The sequence below is a fragment of the Mus musculus genome, chromosome 19 (genome assembly GCF_000001635.26).
Source record: "Mus musculus strain C57BL/6J chromosome 19, GRCm38.p6 C57BL/6J".
NCBI classification, from domain to species: Eukaryota; Metazoa; Chordata; class Mammalia; order Rodentia; family Muridae; genus Mus; species Mus musculus.
Window position 1 is genome coordinate 60610959 of NC_000085.6, and position 19464 is coordinate 60630422.

The 19464-nt window shown below is 43.2% G+C and overlaps 1 long non-coding RNA gene across 2 annotated transcripts; it reads left to right on the forward strand.

Moving 5' to 3' along the window:
* Window positions 1-271: 271 nt before the first annotated feature.
* Gm46652 lies at window positions 272-19003 on the forward strand. Of its 2 annotated transcripts, XR_001782669.2 has the most exons (3): window positions 272-513; window positions 11352-11418; window positions 13034-14528. It is a non-coding gene; the product is annotated as a predicted gene, 46652 (long non-coding RNA). The 2 variants fall into 2 exon arrangements; XR_003952898.1 differs by lacking the exons at window positions 11352-11418; window positions 13034-14528 and adding an exon at window positions 14535-19003.
* The last annotated feature ends 461 nt before the right edge of the window (window positions 19004-19464 follow it).

The following is a 19464-nucleotide window of genomic DNA, read 5'->3' on the forward strand; positions in this document are numbered from 1 at the left end:
AAGTGACACAGAGGTCATTTCAAAGGTGAGGATTCAGTCTGGTCACCAGGAAGAAAAACACCTTTTCTAAGGCGCAGGGATGTTGAACCTCAGAACGTTACACATTCCTTCCAAAACAGTAGGCTGAGGGAAAAGCTATTTTCAGGCAGGACGTGACACATGGGCCAGTGCCCATGGAAGGTGAGGCAGACTGCTTAAACTGAAGTTAGAGGCTCAGCTTCTAGCTTTTCCTCTTCACTGGACTGGGTCACAGGCTAAACTGCGGGGTGGGATTCTGGAATGATCAGCTTGGTTCTGTGAATGGCTGTTTGCCATGGCAACAGGCATTGCAGAAATTCTGAGCCTGTTCTAATAGGAGCCTGCTCTAACAGACACCTGCTGCCCAGAGCTCTTTATCACGGGAGCAGGCTGCTTCTAGGATGCCTTCCTGGATCTTGGACTGGAGAAAAGCCCCCATGCTCTCTCCTCAGAGTCCACTTTTCCTCCAGAGTGCTTTCTTTTCTTCTGTCTTAGGTAAGCACACAGTGGATGTGGAAAAGCAAACTGGGCACACAATTTGTTCATAGCAACCTCGCAGGTTCCCCGGCCTTGGCTTCCACCAGTAGAAGGCAGCAAGCTGGAAAATGCTCTTTCCCCGCCCCAACCCCCTTGCTGAGCCTCCAAGCATTGCTGCTTCCCCTAGGAGGTTCACCCGGTCAATGCATCCTTATGTCCAATGCTCCAGCAGCTACAGTGGGTTGACAAGAATTGACAGGCTTTCCAGAGAGCAGTGGAGGCCGCGCCAGGTCTCCCCCTGGCGGCAGCCAGGATCCACCCAGGTTCTAGAACTTCTACCAGTACCTCTCTCCTCTCTTCCATGTTGCTGATAGGGACTACTACCACCAAACACCACGAGGCTCCCCAAATGTCACCTTCTCGAAGTGGCTATGATTCTCCACGCAAAGAATAAAAATAGTCCCAGCTGTCAGCCTGTTCTGGAGAGGATCTCCACTAAAGGGAACTCCCGACTCAGTGTTCCTTCCTGATAGCTCAAACTGTATTATGATCCTGCCCCCCTCTCACCCCAAGTTGGAACTTCCCCATTTTTAGTTGACTTGGCCTTTATAGTAAAATGCCATCAATGGGATGGAGAGAGGGAGGTGGCTATTAAGAACGGAAGAATATTTCCTGTAGTATGGAAGCTTACAGAGTTCAACCAAGCTCCTGGAGTGTTCCTTCTGATGAGGGACTTCTTGCCTGGTATTGACACTGCACCTACCGGTCCAGGGTCTCTCTTGGCTTCCTTTATGTAGGTGTTAAGGCTCTGTACCTATGACCAAATTACCTCTTCTTTCCTTGGGATGAGGATTTCAACACAGGAATTGAGGGGGGTGAGAGATACATTTATGTTCAGAGCTCACTGCATGCTCACAATTCAGTGTAGTGCTGTTCTTTTTCCTTTCCTCCTACACTCCTGCCACCACTGTTCAAATTAAGGCTGGATCCACCAAGCCAGGGGAAGCAAGAGGCAATAGAAAGGAAAAGAAGGCTGTCCATCGGCAACTAAGATTCAGAAACTTCAACATAATTGATAAAAACCCAAATGTCTTATAAAGACAGAGCTTGACTTCCTAGAGACAAGAAGGCTCAACAGGTAAAAGCATGTACCACCAAGCCTGACTTTGGCCCCTAGGACTCACATGGTAGAAGGAGAAAACAAACTCCTGCAAGTTGTCCTCTGAGCTCTACAGGCATGCTGTGGCGTGCACATACAAACAAATACAAGAACAACAAGAAATGATACTCAAGGCCAGAATATTTGGACATTGAGTTTGATTCCATCAGCACTCCTCTCTTATCTCTAAGTCTAAACAATATACCTCATTAAATCTCCTTATAGAACTACTGAGATGGCTCAGATAGTAAAGTAACTGCCTTGTAAATACCGAGTCTGATCCCCAAAATCATGCTTAAAAAAATGAAAAAAAAATTACAGGCATGGTGCATGCTTACAATTCTGGCCTTGGGGAAGCAGAGACAGGCAGATCCTTGGCCAGTCATCCTAGCCTACATGGCAAGGGTCAGGACAGTGAGAGGCCCTGTCTCAGAAACCAACATGGGGACTGAAAAAATGTTTCAGCAGTCAAAGAACTTACTGCTCTATCAGAAGATGGGAGTCCAGATCCCAGAACCCACTGTTTGGCTCACAAATGCCAACTTTAGTTCTAAGAGATGCAATAATTCCCTTTGACCTTCATGGGTACCTCTACACACATGTGCACATACACAGACATACATAAAACATGGACAATGCCTGAAAACAACACCCCAAGATATTCTCTGACTTCCACATACAGCACACATCAACACATGTACACCCAAACAGAAACAAGCTACACAATGCACACACACACACACATATTTACAAAAAAAAATTTATTGTAAGAGAAATAAGTAACCAGTTAGTATACTTTTACTTAATTTTTAAACTTGAATTTTAAACTTTGTTCTATCTTTGAACCTTGTTTTGAACTACATCCTTTGACCAACATAATTTTAAAAGCCACAAAAACACACACAGTCACCATAGACACTAAGGGTGACTCCTTCTCTTGAGAAGCCCATATTTATGTTCAATTTCACTGAGGCCACAGCAGTTCTTTGAATTTTCAAATCCTGCAAAGACACTCTAATGTCCCAAATTCCTTTCCAGTGTCCGAAGGGCTGGCAGTACCCACTGAAAGCCTTCTGCTTCACAAGACAGAGAGCTGGTCTGCAGATCTACCCCTTTAAAAGCCAGTGTGGTACAGATACTGAGGCTTGGAAACTCGCTGCAGAACAAGCCACTGGTTACCACTGTGGGCTCATGTACGTAAAACAACTTATCTAGTTTTACCAGGGTCTTTCCACCCCTTAAGATCTGAATAGCTACCTCAGACATCCTCAACAACCCTAGGCTTCCCCAGAGCTTACATTTCTGCTTCCCCAAGCTCTGGTTTGTGCCACCCAGATTGCTACAAGATCCATGGTTGTTTGTGTTCATGTGAGCCCTGTTTGACCACAGGACACAGACCCTAACCCATCCCAAGGTGGAGCCTGGTGACTAAGAAGCATGGTGGGCAGAAGGTGGTTGATCTCCTTTGTCAACTGAACTGGATTTGGAATCATCCAGGAGATAAAACCCTGAGACTCTGTCTAAAGGAGGAAGTGAGCTGAGCACCAGCAATCATCGCTCTGTATCCCACATATGGACTCATACCAAAACTGCCTTTTGCTCCTACCATCACAGCCTAGAGCTGTTCTCACCCCCACATCTTCCCTGCCATGACAGACTGTATCCTCAAAGTGGTAGGAAAAGCAACTCTTCCTGCCTTAGGTACCCACCGCAATGCCCATCTATGCAGTCACATGACACACACAAACGTCACCTAAGCATCTACCTAAAGTATGCTACCTACTCTTCCCCAGAGGGCACACACCCTGGAGTCAGCTTGGGTTCTTGACCCCAGGATTTTATTTTAGAGCTGCACACTGGATTCTGCCCTTGTCCTGCCCAACTCTTTTGTCTGATCTTGCTTTCTATTTCACAAGTAGAGTTGGGCTGTGAATGTCCAGGATCCTGGCTTTGCAAGCAGTCTGCTTGAATCCATTAGGGGACCAAGAGGACATCAATCACAACCCTCACAAAGCTAGGTCAAATGTTTGATGTGAACAGCATTGCCTGGGGTATAGGGGTTCCAGATGGTTTGTAGACAGGTCCTGGAGTTGGGATCTCCCCAGCCCTTATTCCAGCCTAAAGATAGCTCTGTTTGGGTATCCACTGGTGAGATGATCACAGAACAGCTGTTCTTCCCAGAACTCTTAGCAAGCACCTCATCTTTGCTAGTTCTCTACAATATAAAAGCAAATGGCCGCTGGGCAGTGGTGGCACACATCTTTAATCCCAGCACTTGGGAGGCAGAGGCAGGTGGATTTCTGAGTTCAAGGCCAGCCTGGTCTACAAAGTGAGTTCCAGGACAGCCAGGGCTACACAGAGAAACTCTGTTTCGAAAAAACCAAAAACAAAAAACCAAAACCAAAAAACCAAGAACAAGAAACAAAAAACAAACTGGGAACAGTAGCCCATATCTGTAATCCCAGCACTCAAGAGTAAAAGCAGGGGATCCGAAGTTCAAGGCTATCCTCAGCTACATAGTAAACTCGAGGACAGCCTTGGTTATGTTCTTCTTAGTCTCCAGGTTCAGAACTGGGATGGGTAATGGGATATATCACATGAGCACAAGGATACATGGACCCTACTGCAGTCAACAGGAAATCAGGGGCAGCACAAATCAGAGCCTAGGGCTGCAGAAATATAAGCTTTGGAATGAAGTCAGAGATACTATTCCCTGAATCTTAAGGGGGCAGGAAGACCCTGGTGAAACTAGACAAGTGATATTAGCCACTTGAGCCCACTCTGGTGGCTTGTTTTAAAATAGTAAAAATAAGTAATAAAAAAAAATAGAAGTTTAATAGCTAGTTGGCTCACACCTGGAGACTCGCCATGCCATGGTCAGGGCACCTTGTGGTTTACTTGGGCTCTCTTTTCTCCACTGCCCCGTTGCCCACACCTTCCTGGGAGCATTTTCACCCTCTGTTAGGTACCATCTGGCGATGGTATTGGGAGGCTGGAGAACAGCCAGGAGCTGGCACAAACTGAGAGTGAAGATTACGGGTCTACATGCTGGACGTGGCTCAAGGGACCTTGGCTCTCTCCTGATTTGATGGCTGGAGAGGGCTCCAGCTGCATGAAGAGTGGCTTCCCAGAGCTGACAGATGGGCAGCCCTGGGAAAAGCCACATGGCAGGGCTTGTTGTTAAATGCAGCTCATTAGATTTTATCCACAAGATGCTGCAAACTTGGCAGGGACACACCTGTCCCTCCCAGGAGCAACCCACAGTGGACTTCAGTGGGAGAGACTAGAATGGTCATACACCTCTCCCATACCTCAGCACCCCTCTTTCTTTTGGGGTGATTCAGAAAAAGCCTGAAGAGCATGTAGACTATGGCACTAAGCCAAGGAACTTCATTTTCAAGCCTCCCCAGGGAAAGTGGAGCAGCCAAGGCAAAAGCAAGGCCAGGTCTCTCTACTGGCAGAGGCTAGACTCAGAAAACAAGCACACCAGGGACCAAATAGCAATCACTTTAAGCATTGTAAACCAAGACCCAACATGTGAATATAATGTCAAGATTTGAAATATTGAAAAATGAAGCCATACAAACAGCAGGCCATAGTTTGCCAAGACCTAGAGTTTTCCTGGGTCAGAATGCCATCAGAAGAGCACCCGTGGCTCTCCTCTGAAACAGTGCTCTTTCATGTGGGCACTATGAAGTTTTCTGGGGAGAGCTGAGCTTTCAAGACCTGTGCATGCCAAACTCTGTCACAAAACTTGCATTACTTCTTGTCACTGTGACCAAATACCTGGCCAGACAGGCAGCAGGGTTTATTCTGAATCTCTGGAGGATCCAGATCTTTGAGAGGAGACTGGAGAGAGGAATCTGGATCATGGTAGAGAAACACATCAGTGGGACCAGCACCCCCTAGTCTGTGTGCAGAAATGACTTCAAAGGGTACTGCATAGAAACCTCCAGCTGTGCTCAGTCTTGCTGTTGCACCAACAGTTGTTACCTGTTTCTAGATATTCTGATCAGTGCTAGGCCTGCACGCCTATCTTAGGATGAGTCCATAGTCTAGCAGGAATTATTACCTCTAGGCACTAAGCCAGTGGAGGTATAGCCACTTAAGCCATTCTGGGACTCTTGCCTACTAACTGTTCTTACTTACCCTTCCTATTCTTGGAAAAAGAGCAGAAAGAGGCTTGAGTGTGACACCAAGTAAGCTGGCCAGAAATCTTGCCAGGGACCTGTGGAGCTTTTGTCCATTATCAATAGGGTAGGGAGCATGGTGCTGGAGAAGTAGTTGAGAGATACATCCTGATCTGAAAGGAGGGAGGGAGAAAAGGAGAGGGGGGGGAGAGGGAGAGGGAGAGGGAGGGGGGAGGAGGGGAAGGGGGAGGGGAGGGGGAGAGGGAGAGGGAGAGAGAGAGAGAGGGGGAGAGAGAGAGAGAGAATGAGAGAGAGAGAGAGAGAGAGAGAGAGAGAGAGAGAGAGAGAGAGAGAGAGAGAGAGAGAGAGAGAGGGAGAAAGACTGGACTGGATCTGGCATGGGCTTTTGAAACCTCAAAGCTAACCACCCCCAGTGACACACTTCCTCCAACAAGGCCACACCTACTCCAACAAGAGCACACCTCCTAATCTTTTTAAAATAGTGCCACTCCCTCGTGACTAAGCATTCAATTATATGAGCCTAGAGGGGAGGGATATTAGTCAAATCACAATTGTTCTCTGCTTTCCAGTTGCAAATGTGCTGTGAACAGTTATATCAGCTGCTGTTATCAACTGGACTATGCCTCACAATAGGCCTTTTCTCCTTTAGGTTGCTCTTTTCAGAATATGTCATCACAGCCTCAGAAAAAGTAACTAAAACAGACACAGTGTTAGGAAGAGGTGTAGAGTGGGGGAAACCTATGGCCTTTCTTTCACAAGGTATCTTTACATTCCTTCCATCCCTAACTGGGAGTTGACACCACTTTTGCCTGGGAAAAGGTCTTACCATCAACCTCTTAGGTGAAATGAATGATTAAGTCTAGGTTCTTCTGGAGAACTATGTATTATCAGCTGAGACTCCAATGATATGCCTGAGGAAAGTCTCAAAACTAGACCACATAAGTTTGCTCTATGAAAGGATCTCCTCCAATCCATGAGCATGGGAGATCTTTCCATCTTCTGAGATCTTCTTTAATTTCTTTCTTCAGAGATTTGAAGTTTTTATCATACAGATCTTTCACCTCCTTAGTTAGAGTCACGCCAAGATATTTTATATTATTTGTGACTATTGAGAAGGGTGTTGTTTCCCTAATTTCTTTCTCAGCCTGTTTATTCTTTGTATAGAGAAAGGCCATTGACTTGTTTGAGTTTATTTTATATCCAGCTACTTCACCGAAGCTGTTTATCAGGTTTAGGAGTTCTCTGGTAGAATTTTTAGGGTCACTTATATATACTATCATATCATCTGCAAAAAGTGATATTTTGACTTCCTCTTTTCCAATTTGTATCCCCTTGATCTCCTTTTGTTGTCGAATTGCTCTGGCTAATACTTCAAGTACTATGTATAAGACCTTTAGTCACCTCTGCTTCTGCCACTGGCCCATGATGGCTGGGGATCTGGACTTGGGAAATAAGTAGCATCCCAAAACACCTGCCTTAAACTGGAAGGTGTCAGAAATGGAGAGATGGCTCAATAGTTAAGAGTGATTTCTGCTCTTACAGAGAACTTGAGTTCTGTTCCCAGAACACAATCAGGCAGCTGACAACCACCTGTAACTCTAGTTTCTGGGGATCTCACAGCCTCTTCTGGCCCTTCACACATGTAGTATACATAAATTCATACAGGTAGGTATACACACACACACACACACACACACACACACTTTTCTATATGTATAGGTGGTTTGCCTGCATTTGTTTCATGTACCATTTGTATGCCTGGTCTCCACAGAGGCCACAAGAGGGTATCAGATCCCGTGGAACTGCACTTAGAGACAATTGTGAGCTGACATATGGGCTCTGGAAATTTAATCTAGGTCCTCTGGAAGAGCAGCCAGTGCTCTTAGCCATCTCTCCAGCCCCTACATATAAACTAAAACCTGGAAGTTATCTAATTGAATATTAAATGTCCCCACTGTCTTGAGTATTGAAAACTTCTTCCAGAAATGATGGTGGAAGGTGGTGGAGACTTTAGGAGGTGAGGTGCAGCTGAAGGAGGTGGGTTACTAGGAGACTGACTTTGGAGGTTGTAAAGAAGATCCTCTACAGTTATGCTACCATGATGTTTTGATCAAGTACACGGGGCCAAGCAACCAAAAACTGAACTCTTAAAAAAAATCAATCAAAATAAGTCTTCCCTCATTTATATTGTTCCTATATGTATTTGTTCATACCCATGATGAAACAGACTAGCACATGTCTAACATAACAAGCATGAGAGCTGGAGACTCAGATAGGGATCACATCTCCATGATATAGGGCTACTCTGGGAGCTTATCTCACCACTCTTGCTTCCCTGGTTTTAAGATTAATGTTGCAGGCATCATTCCTCACAAAACACTTGCATCCCTGACATGGAGAGAGATACTTTCTCATCTAAATCAAGATCTTCAAAGTACCATTGGCCAGAAATGGGTCACATGTCCAATCCTAAAGCAATCCTTGGCAAGGGAGAGACTCTGGCAAATCCTGAGCCAGAGTTTAGCCCCCCACCCACCCAGCAATCATGCCCTATATCAGACCACAGCTGAATCCTGTTGGAGAGAGACAGTGGGAGAGTTGTGGTGGAAACAATGTCAGGCTTTACTGAAGTTTTTGCTTTTTAGTCTGAATATTTCTAACTAGAGAGATTATACTGTCAAAACGAGTGAATCATCATTCCCCTCTCTGACTGAAGTCTGGTGAGTTAGGGCTTCCATCCAGATTCCCGAGGAGACACGAATTCATGGGCAGAATCAGGCAATGAAAATGTTGGGCTATCCTTGCAATGTCATTATCAGAGCAGGAGCTGAGAGACTGCGGCTAGAGAGAGGAGCTGGGCTGGAGTTCCTTGCATAAGGATTTTGTAATTAATGACTTTTATTCATCCAGTCTATGATGGGCACTCTGCTAAGACACAAAAGAAATGGTTCATAAAACACTGAGAGGAAAAACAAATTGGATTTTTCAAATACTTCATGCATGGCTCCAACAGGGATGGGATAGAAGCACTCTCTGGCTCTGTTGAACACTGAAATGGTTGAGCAGCCATAATGACAATAGAACAGGAACAGAAAAGTACTAGCATTTTTATTCTAGCTGAGTCACCAACTCTGGTCCTCCAGTACTTCTTCATTTGTAAAATCAGCTTTGAGTATCAAAGTCAAAATCTTTGCAGTTTTATCTTCTGTGACTGCAACATGGTACCATGAATAGTAACAGAGCCAGAGGTCTGAAACCACCATCCCTATAGATCATGCTCATTCTTTAGACTGATCAAAACAATGTCCTGGTGATAACTACAATATTACTGACTGATGATGATGATGATGACGACAATATTGGTGACTGATAATGATGGTAGTAGTGATGATGGTGGCAATCATAATGATGATGGCAATGATGATAATTAACAGTGCTTGTGATGATAATAGTGGTGGTGATGGTGATAGGTGGGATGACAATGATGGTGATGATATTGGCAATGATGCTTAGCACACTGAGTCCTTGCTGTATGCTGTGCATTGGTGTACTTGAAAGAGGTTTTAAATTGCTCAAGAACAACAACAACAACAAAAACCACTCACTTTTTAAAAATGAGGCAAGGTCTCATTTAGTCCAGCCTAGCCTCAAATTCTTTATGTAACCAAGAATGACCTGAAACTTCTGATCCTCCTCATACATTTCCTGAGTACTGAGATCACAGGTTTGCGCCACCATGCCAATCAACTAGTTGCTTTTATTATTATCATGTAACAGATACAGCAACTGAGATTTAGAAAGGTTCTTTGTTTAGGTCATTTGTTATTAAAGCTCTAAACCCCAATGTGGCCAATTCAAGACACATAATTTAGGTTATATAAAGTTGTAAGTGTAAGGTTCCAACTCAATATGATTGGTTTCCTTAAAAGAAAAGGAAGAGAGGTTAGAGAAATTATTCCATGGTTAAGAGTACTGGATGCTCTTGCAGAGGACCCAGGTTCTGTTCCCAGCACCTACATGGCAGTCTGTAACTATCTGTAATTCTGGTCCCAATGGATCAAATGCCCTCTCCTGGCTTCTACAAGCACTGCACACACATGATACAGATAGCCATACAAGCAAACTGCCCATACACATGATTTTTTTTCTTAAATAAGAGGAAGAAACAAGAGAGAAAGCATGTATAGTCATAGTAAAGTGACAGCCATCTGCAAGCCAGAGACCTCAGAAGCAACCAATTCTGCTTACATTTGACCTTGGGCATCTACAGTATTTGTATGGCATTCCCAGTTGACCAATAAATACCCAATGATAGAACCAACACAAGAACTAGATAGTTAGGCTCCAGGGTGATATTCCTAAGGGTCTTCATAATCTACAATCTAACCCTTTTTTTGCAGGAATGAAAAGTAAGTATCTTTATGACTAAGGTAGGCATAAAGCATACAGATGGTTACTTCTCATCCCATTCCCTCCTTCCTTTATATGATGGATGATAATCTATTCAAAAGTAGCCAAGACCCATGTTTTGGATAGAATTAGGCCCAGGGAAATATGACTGAGAACAGTGGGTAGCTAGAGCCATCTGGGTAATTTGCAGGACTGGGTCATACCTAAAATGACTGCAGGCATGGAAGAGATTTGAACAATAAATGGACAACACTATCACCATCTGCTTCCCATGAAGCCTTGGATGCAATTCCAACCAAACAGCTCTGAGTTTCACTCCTGCCTTCCCTGAGGTGTGGGGCCTTGGGCAAGTCACTTCTGCCTCTGAGCCTATCTCTCCATCTGTCACATAGAGAGTAGCAGCTGACTCTGCAGCAGGCCTGTGAGGATGAGAGCAGTTGCTCCATGAGAAGCTGCTTCACAGATGGTCTGAATTCAGGACCACTTAACCCCAGGGACCACCTAAATCTTAATATCATCAAAGCAAAACCCACAGTTACAAATCCCCTAGCAAATGCCACAAGTTCTTTCTGGAAGGAGCGGGGTATAAATTATAGATCACAGCTTCTTGGGTCAGCTGCAATTCTGGATTGTGCCTGCTTACACACTGGTTTCTGGGCTGGCTGTCCTTGGAGTGCTGTTCATAGCCCCAGGGTTCTCTACTTCTGTAGTTCTAACCTCTTGCTCCAGATTTCCTTCGCAAAGAACAAACATTCTGTGCTCTGGTATTGAGAAGACACTATAGAAGGACTTCCAGAAAATGTCCTCCCATTGGCCCCCAAAACTTGGAACCCCAACACCTGAGCCATAGCCCAACTCCACTGAGTATGCCTACTGTATCTGCCTCTATCTTTGGGCAAAGACTCCATATGAGAAAATCCAGAAAGAGAAGCAGAATCTCTTGATGACATTCTGTCTATAAGACTAGGAGAATATCAAGAGGCCAGTTCTCTGCAGGATCTTACCTGCCTGTGGGATTCAAGAAGGTTCTTTGGCTTCCATTCTATAGATCCCACCCTTCTCACCCACACTAAAGTCATGCTTCCAAAGTCATGTGAGGCAATGTGCTCCATTTCCTTTCCCTATCCTGCTTCCAGGTATCCCAGTCAGAAGAGTAGAAGACCATTGGCTCACACTGTCACCTTCAGTTTTGCCTTTGAACAAGTATGTTATCCCTCTAAGCTCTTTTCCTCATTAGGAAATGAACTTGAACAAAGAACAAAATTTCTGGCAACATTCACATCACCAATACTGTTGTGAGAATTAAAGGAAATGATACATCAAAATGCTTAGTGCAGGCCTGATGGATGAGTCTCGATCCCATGTTAGCTAGGTGATGCACACCTGGCTTCCCAGGGTATAACACCTAAGTGTAACCTTGTGACAGTGAAGGCTTCCTTAATTTTTGTGCCTTGGACAACTTGATTATTTCAGTCCTACTCTAAAAATGTATGTAGGTGACCTAGAGAGACATGCAAGACCTTGAAAGTGATGCAAGAAGGCTTGGATCACCTGACATTGGTCTTAGCCTGTAGGAGAATGGAGAGCAGTACTCAGCCTGCAGGAAGCACAGTTTCTGGCATCAGCAATACTTCTATGTTCTTCTCTGGGGCTGTATTCTCATCATAAAAGCTCCTAAGATTGGTCCCTCTTCATTATCCCCATCACAGAGCTGTGTGAAACCAAACAAGATACCAGAGGGAAAGGCTTTGTAGACCACTGTGGGTTGGACCACTCAAAAGGTTATGTTTATGAAAATGGTTGCTACAGTCAGATGCCACTCAACTCTTTTGCTTTGTATCTTTGTATTTGAAGTAAAAGAAGTAAAATTATCTAACAGGAGCTGGTGATGAAGTGCCCAGTGGTCAGACCCATTCATCTCTCTTCCAATTTAGTTTTTAAACCACTGCTACAAATTGTCAGTCACCACTTTCATTTAATTAAATTGTAAGGAAATTTAAGAAACAGCTCTGATTTTAATCAATGTTTGCCTTAACCATGAAAAAAAAGAGACTCCTATTTTGCCTAACACTAATCAGAAGTGTTAATTATCTTGGTTACATGCTAGCAAATTAATTATGAGCTAATGAAGTTAAAGGAGGTCATTTGTTAAGGGAAACCATCACATATTAACTCTGGGGAATTAAATGGAAAACCATTGTTAGGAAAATGGTTTTAAAAATTAGACCCAATATTTGATTTGTGAAGTTGCCCAGTGGACAGGATGCATAACAAAGTGCCCCTCCTCCATTCCACAGATCACAGAGGGCATTTCTCACCTGTAGGGTGGTTAGGGTTGACAGACTGTAACTCTAGAAGTTCCTTTTCTAAATATGTACATATATGAGTTGGGGGGATTTATTTGAGTGCATTAAAAAGACAGTTGGTATGCTAGGGAGATAGTTCAGTCAGTAAACTGTTAGCCCTGAAAACGTATAAGTCTGAGTTCAATTTCCTCAGAACCCACACAAAAAAGCTGGGCACAGTAGCATGTGCTTATGATTGCAACACTGGGGGGATGGAAATGAAGACAAGCTTTTCTGAGGCTCACTAGTTGACCACTTTAGGCCTAGATCTCTCTAAACCTACTTTATTTAGAGTTCTCAAATATTTCAGCTTCCCTTCTAGACCACTGAGTAGAGGTATGGGAGAAAGAAAGTTAATAGGAAATGGAGTTTGTGGACCTGTTTAGTAGTTCTTCTCCTCCTCCTCCTCCTCCTCCTCCTCATTCTTCTTCTTCGAAGTAGTTCTTTAGGGCAAATCTACTCTTCATTGTCAGGATACCAGCAGTCTAGTTCAACACCAAACACCAAACACAAATCAGTAGCAGCTGCAAGATCCAGCAGAAACCACAAGGCTCCACCAAATCAGCCTGACTCAATGGAAGCAGCAAGAGAAGTTCTTTGTTGGCTTCTCTCTATGAAGTGAAGATCAGCACAGAAGCAAAGCATTGCACAGCATAGCAATGCAATATTGTCCTCTCGCTGTTTGTGGGGTTCCATTTATATCCGTTCTAAACATCATGTGCCCTCTCAAGTGTCTGTTTTCAGCAAAATATCACAGGCCTCCTTACAAGACAGTTTCCAGAAAAACATGTGACATACCTGAGTTGTTAAAGAAACCAAAAATTTCCACATCCAGACCAGACTAGTCAATTCAGCAATTTCCAAGCCAGTGAGAAGTACTGTCTCAACAAATAAACCAAGGTGGATCATCCTAAAGAATGACATCAAGACTAACTTCTGGCTTCCACATATATATGCACACATGTGCAGGCATAACTACAAAACACGCAAACTCATACAATGTACGTACATATTATGCCAAAAATGGGGGGAGAGGTAGCAAGAAAGTGTGTGCAGAGAGCATGTCTTGAGAGTCAGAGCAAGTCAGAGAGTATGCTTGAGAGAGTGGGACATGAATACCCTAGTATACACTGTAACCTCCAGCCCAGCCCTAAGGCAGTGCTGTCTTCCCCATATGTGAGTCCATTGTGGTGAATGGAAACTGCCATATTGGCTCAGGTTTCCAAAAGCTGAACCAAACTCAGGATTTCTGGTTTAGTCAACAACCTGTTATCCATTTAGACACACAAGCCAAGAGAGGTGAATAACATTTCTCCATGTCCCCCTGTTGAGATGAGCCACATCTGCGATGCAGAAAGAGGGGAGCAGATCGGGCTCTCTGGTGTGAAGTATGTCCAAGGATTTGACGGCCCTGCAGAGGGTGATGACAACTGTGACTTGTCTGCATTGTTAGTCACTTGTCTCACAAGTGTGACCATATACCAGGCAAGTAGCAACTTAAGGGAAGAAGGATTTATTTGGGGTCATGATTTGAGGGTACAATATATCATGCCAAGGAAGGCAAGGATAAAAGTTCAGATGTGATGGTGGGGGCGTATTAGGAAAAAAAAATACAGTCAGCAAGTGGAGCCAGGCTATAACCCTCAAGTCCTGCCCCCAGTGATATACTTCCTTCAATGAGGCTCCACCTCCTAAAGTTCCTACAAGCTTCCAAAACAGCACTACCTGCTAGGAACTAAGTATACAAACACATGGTGCCTACAAGGGGCATTTCAAACTCAAACCACAATGCCCACCAGTGCCTATTTCACCTGTTCTTAGAATCCCCGGTGTAGTCACCCAACGTGCCTACCTTGCACTCCAGTGATGAACTCTTACTCGGGGAAATGTAGGCAGAGAAATGTAGCTAATTACAATTTCTGAAGAAAATAGCTGATTTGTTTTTCCTTTTCTCTACCTCCTTTTCCTCACCAGGCTGTAGACATGATGGCTGAAACTTCAATGCTGAGCAATTTGAAGAAGAGGCAACCTTGAAGATGAAAGCCACTTACTTACTGATGGTGGCAGTACAGAAAAAGCAGATGCCTGGGCTCCTGAATGCTGTTCACCCCTATGCCATCCCTGCACCCTCTTTAGCTGCATGAGAGGGAAAATACCTGATTTGATGTATTTTCACCATGGTTCTTATTAGATGGTGTGGTGAGGCTCTCTATTCTGCACTGAATACTCTCTACAAGTCATACAATGAGAAATATGGTCATCTGAGTATGAACAAATATCTCCAAAGCTTTGGTTTCTTGACTAGAATGGGAAACAACCACTTCTAAGGGGAAACTCCTGTGAAGGGGGAAAGCAAAAATCCAGCCATGGTGACCTCTGAGTGCATTTTAGACATACTAGCTCTGTTCCCCATTTTCCAACAGATTTATAACATTCCAGCTCACTTGGGGTTCTAGTTCACCTTTGTGCTCCAGAAAGGAGAACTGCATAGCTGTGGAGAATTGCTGGGAGCTAGCTAAATGGTCTTTGGCTTCCTATATTCCATAGAATTAGTTAACTTGTTTCATTATGATAAAATACCAAATAGAAGCAATTTACAGGAAGAAGGATTGATTCCAGCTCACAGTTATAAAGAGAGTCCATCCACTGTGGTGAAGAAATCATGATAGTTAGATATCTCCATCTGGGCATTAGGAGGTTGGGGCATGCTTGTTCACATCTTGATGGATCAAGAAGCAGAGGAAATGGAACCACAAGTGATACTGGGGCATGACTGTTAAAGGCACACCCTGTGTGCCCCACTCTGTTAGCCAGTCCCTGTAACATCCCCAGGTTAACCCCCCCCAAAATTTGGTGACAAGGTGTTAAAATATGAACCAAGCTCCAGGAGCATTTTGAGTCCAAGTCTTACTATCCTGCTCCAGCCTCCACAGGCTCATACAGGAATATGAATAAAAATCAGCTTCAAGAGACAAAATAGTTTTGACAGCCCCAACACTTCAAAGTCCAAAGTTCAAAATCTCTTTGATACTCAAAGAAAACTCAACAAAATAGTGAGTTACATCCTCTCAATGTACAATGGCATAGAATAAACATTCTCATCAAAGAGAGAAACAGGAGGATAGCAAAGAAAAAGGACTAAAGCAAGACCAAAAAGTTAGCATGGTACACAGTCAACCCTGTAACTCCATGAGTAGCATAGTGTAATGTGCACTCTAGTGGGCTTGGAACCCTATCCCTATCGCTCTGCCACCTAGAGCACACAGAGACTCCCTCTTAGGCTCATTTCATTCAGTGCTTGAAGCTTTTCTTAGAAAATACCCTCACATTCCTAGAATCTCTTACTTAGGCTACCCTATTCAAGCAAGGGGTTTCAGCACTCTCCTTTCAAATTAAGGTCCTTCAAGTGTTTTTTTTCAGTACTATTATTGGAGCATTCAGTGGTAGGGTCTTTCCCATAAGCCATTTTTTCTTATGTTCTAGTGCAAAAAGCTTATTTTTTTCGCTAATGGTTTGTCCACACCCACTTTGCCCACAATTTTAAGTATATTCATGCTCCTTCCCATATCAAATTCCATGTTTTTTATATCTCTATGCTATGTGGTTTTTATTCTGGATACGCAGTGTAAATCTGACTAAAAGCAGCAAGAAACAACCATGCCACTTCTTGGCTACTTTGCTTTCTTGAAATTTCTTCTACAAATAAATTAGTCCATTATTTTAAAAATCATCCTCATTTGGATTTTCAGTACAGGACCAAAATACATCCAGATTATTTGGCAAAACGTAACATAAATGGCTCTAGTCAATTCCAACCGAGTCTTTGTTTCTCTGAGAAACCACATGAGCACAATCTTTGCTATCTGCATTTCCACTAAATCTCACCATAAAATCCCATTGCTATCTTCTTTTTTTTTTTTTTTTTTTTTTTGGGTTTTCGAGACAGGGTTTCTCTGTATAGCCCTGGCTGTCCTGGAACTCACTTTGTAGACCAGGCTGGCCTCGAACTCAGAAATCCGCCTGCCTCTGCCTCCCAAGTGCTGGGATTAAAGGCGTGCGCCACCACGCCCAGCTACCATTGCTATCTTCTTAAAGCACCCACTAACCTGACACTTCAAACTCTTCCACAATCTGGTTCTGAAGGCCACAACCATATAGCCAGGCACACCACAACACACACCACTGCAACCCCACTTTTTGGTATCAATTTTCTGTATGAGTTACTTTATTCCATGCTCCACAAAATATAGAACAAAAGCACCTTAAGGAAGGAGGGATTTACACTGGCTCACTGGGTATCAGTTCACCATGGGAGTGAAGACATAGCAGGTTTACATTGGCTCACAGTTTCAGGGGTATCAGCTCACTATGACAGTGAAGACACAGCCGCTTCATTTGTGGTTGTGGAAACTTGCAGCATGGCTAGTTCCTGGTGGAAGGAAACATAAAGAACAGAATTGCAAATAGGGCTGGGCTACAGCCCTCAAATGCTCACAACCAGTGACCTACCGTAGCCAACCCATCCTTGCAATCTTCCAAAATAACACCACCAGTCAAGCCTCAGGTGTTTAAACACATAGGCCTGCAGATACACTTCAGATCCAAACCATCATATGCATCTTCATCCAGCTTTGATTTGAAATCCTCTGTCCAAAAAGATGCTATTACACTGCTCTCCTAAACCTGTAAAACTGACCATATGACTCTATTGGGCCAGAAACTAGTGTCAGGAACACCTTTTACCCTCCATGGTAAAGATGAGCTAGGAAGACTCCTATCCACTTCTCTTAGCACAGCAGGGGCCTCAATGATGACCTCAACCCTCCATGTCCCATCAAGAAGAAACTGAGAGGCAAGAGACACAGAGATGTGGCCAACTTTTAACCCCACAGAGTCAGAGACAAACATGGATTCCTCTGGCCTCTCATAACCTCCCAGGATGGATTAATGAGAACCTTTAGTCTTGGAAGCCTTGTTAATTAAGGGTCAGAGAGTCTATTCATAACACTTCTTTATAGTATTCACCTTAGGCATTTACTCTGCAAGCATTACCTTAGCCGTATTCTAGAAAGCATGTCTGCTAAAATACACATGCATGAATCAGATTTTCTAGTAGCTACGCTGAGCAAAAGGAAACAGATAAACATCAAATTTTATATTTAATTGAAGTATATACTTTCAAAATAGTACCATTTTCTTAAATTACTCTTTATTTATTGATAATGTCAGAGAGCATGGGTGCACATACACTATGGAGCTCAAGTGAATATCAGAGGATAATTCTATGAAGTCTATTCTCTCCTTCTCTTTCTGTAGATTACAAGGATTAAACTCAGGTTGTCAGGCTTATGTGGCAAGAGTTTAGGTTTTTGTTTGTTTAGTTTTGTTTTTGTTTTAACCTCCTGACCAAATAGTGCTATTTTAACTTTTAAACATATAAAAATATGAGATGTTTTACATTACCTTTAAGGTCTGGTATATACTTTGTAGTTTCAGCACACCTCATTTCTGACTGGCCACATTCCAATGCTCAATAGTCACATATGGCAAGCAAGCACAAGCTCTAAAATACTTGCAGAAACACACACATAGTTTCGTTTGTTTGTTTGTTTGTTTGTTTTTGTAAAGCATTCAATGGAGACGAACATTCAATTATAAATCCCAGCCACAGCTAAGAATGCCTTTTTCCTGTGTCCTTCCCAGGCCTATGAATGGGGTCTTTTCCCAATTCCCAGTGTGTTTCTAAAATAAATACCCAAATATATATATATATATACCCTGACTGTCCTGAAACTCACTCTGTAGACCAGGCTGGCCTAGAACTCAGAAATCCACCTGCCTCTGCTTTCCAAGTGCTGGGATTAAAGGTGTGTGCCACCACTGCCTGGTTCCCAAGTATATTTTAATACAGTGGTTTTCATCCTTCCAATTGCTGTGCCCCTTAAATGTAGTTCCTCACATTACAGTGATCCACAACTATAAAATTATTTTCATTGTTACTTCATAACTGTAGTTTTGCTACTGTTATGAATAGTGATATAAATATCTGCTAAGCAGGATATCTGATGTGCAACCCCCACAAAGAAAACAGATAACCCCACAGGTTGAGGAGCATTGTTTTAATAGGTTATTAAGTAAAACTTTTGCTCTTTCAATTATCTTAGCTGTATCCTTTACTTGGTTTTAAATATTTATTTTACTTTTAATTGTATGTTATGTATGTATGTGTGGGGTTGTGGGTATGTGCATATTAATGCAGGACCAGATGTGGGTGTTGAGAACCAAACTGGGTCCTCTGAAAAAGAAGTATAGGCTTTAAATAACTGTACTCACTCCAACTTCATCCTTTGCCTGTTTTAAAAACTGGAGTCTATTTGACTTTGTTCTCACTGAGTCTATTAAATATGTTAGGTCTTTGTTAGAGATAAAGTCTGATGCCTGTGCCTCTTTCTCTCTGTGTGGTGCTTTGTGTTGATCTGAGTTGTTTTTAAACAGTCTAGTATGCCAGCCTGCTGTTTATAGCATCTGGATTTTTTTTTTGACTTGCTGAAGAAGGCTTACACTCCCACAAGATGACAAAAATACCTGCCTATATTTTCTACAAAGATTATTCTAGTCTAGTTCTTGTTTGTTTAGTGCTGTGTTCTAGCTAAAATGCATCTCTGCCCAGCATAAGTCTTTGCTTACAAAAATGTGACACCAACCCTGATGCTTAGCTTGAGAGAAAGAAGCTCCTCAAGGGGACTGGAAATGGTGAAAGAAGAGTTCTCCAGAAAAGACCAGAAATCACTGGTTCAGTGAGAAATGCGAAATACAGGGCAGAAAGAGCTTCACTGGCTAAGCAGGGCAGGCAGAAGTCACAGTAATAACAGAGACCAAGAGCCCATTCTAAGATTCCTGCCAC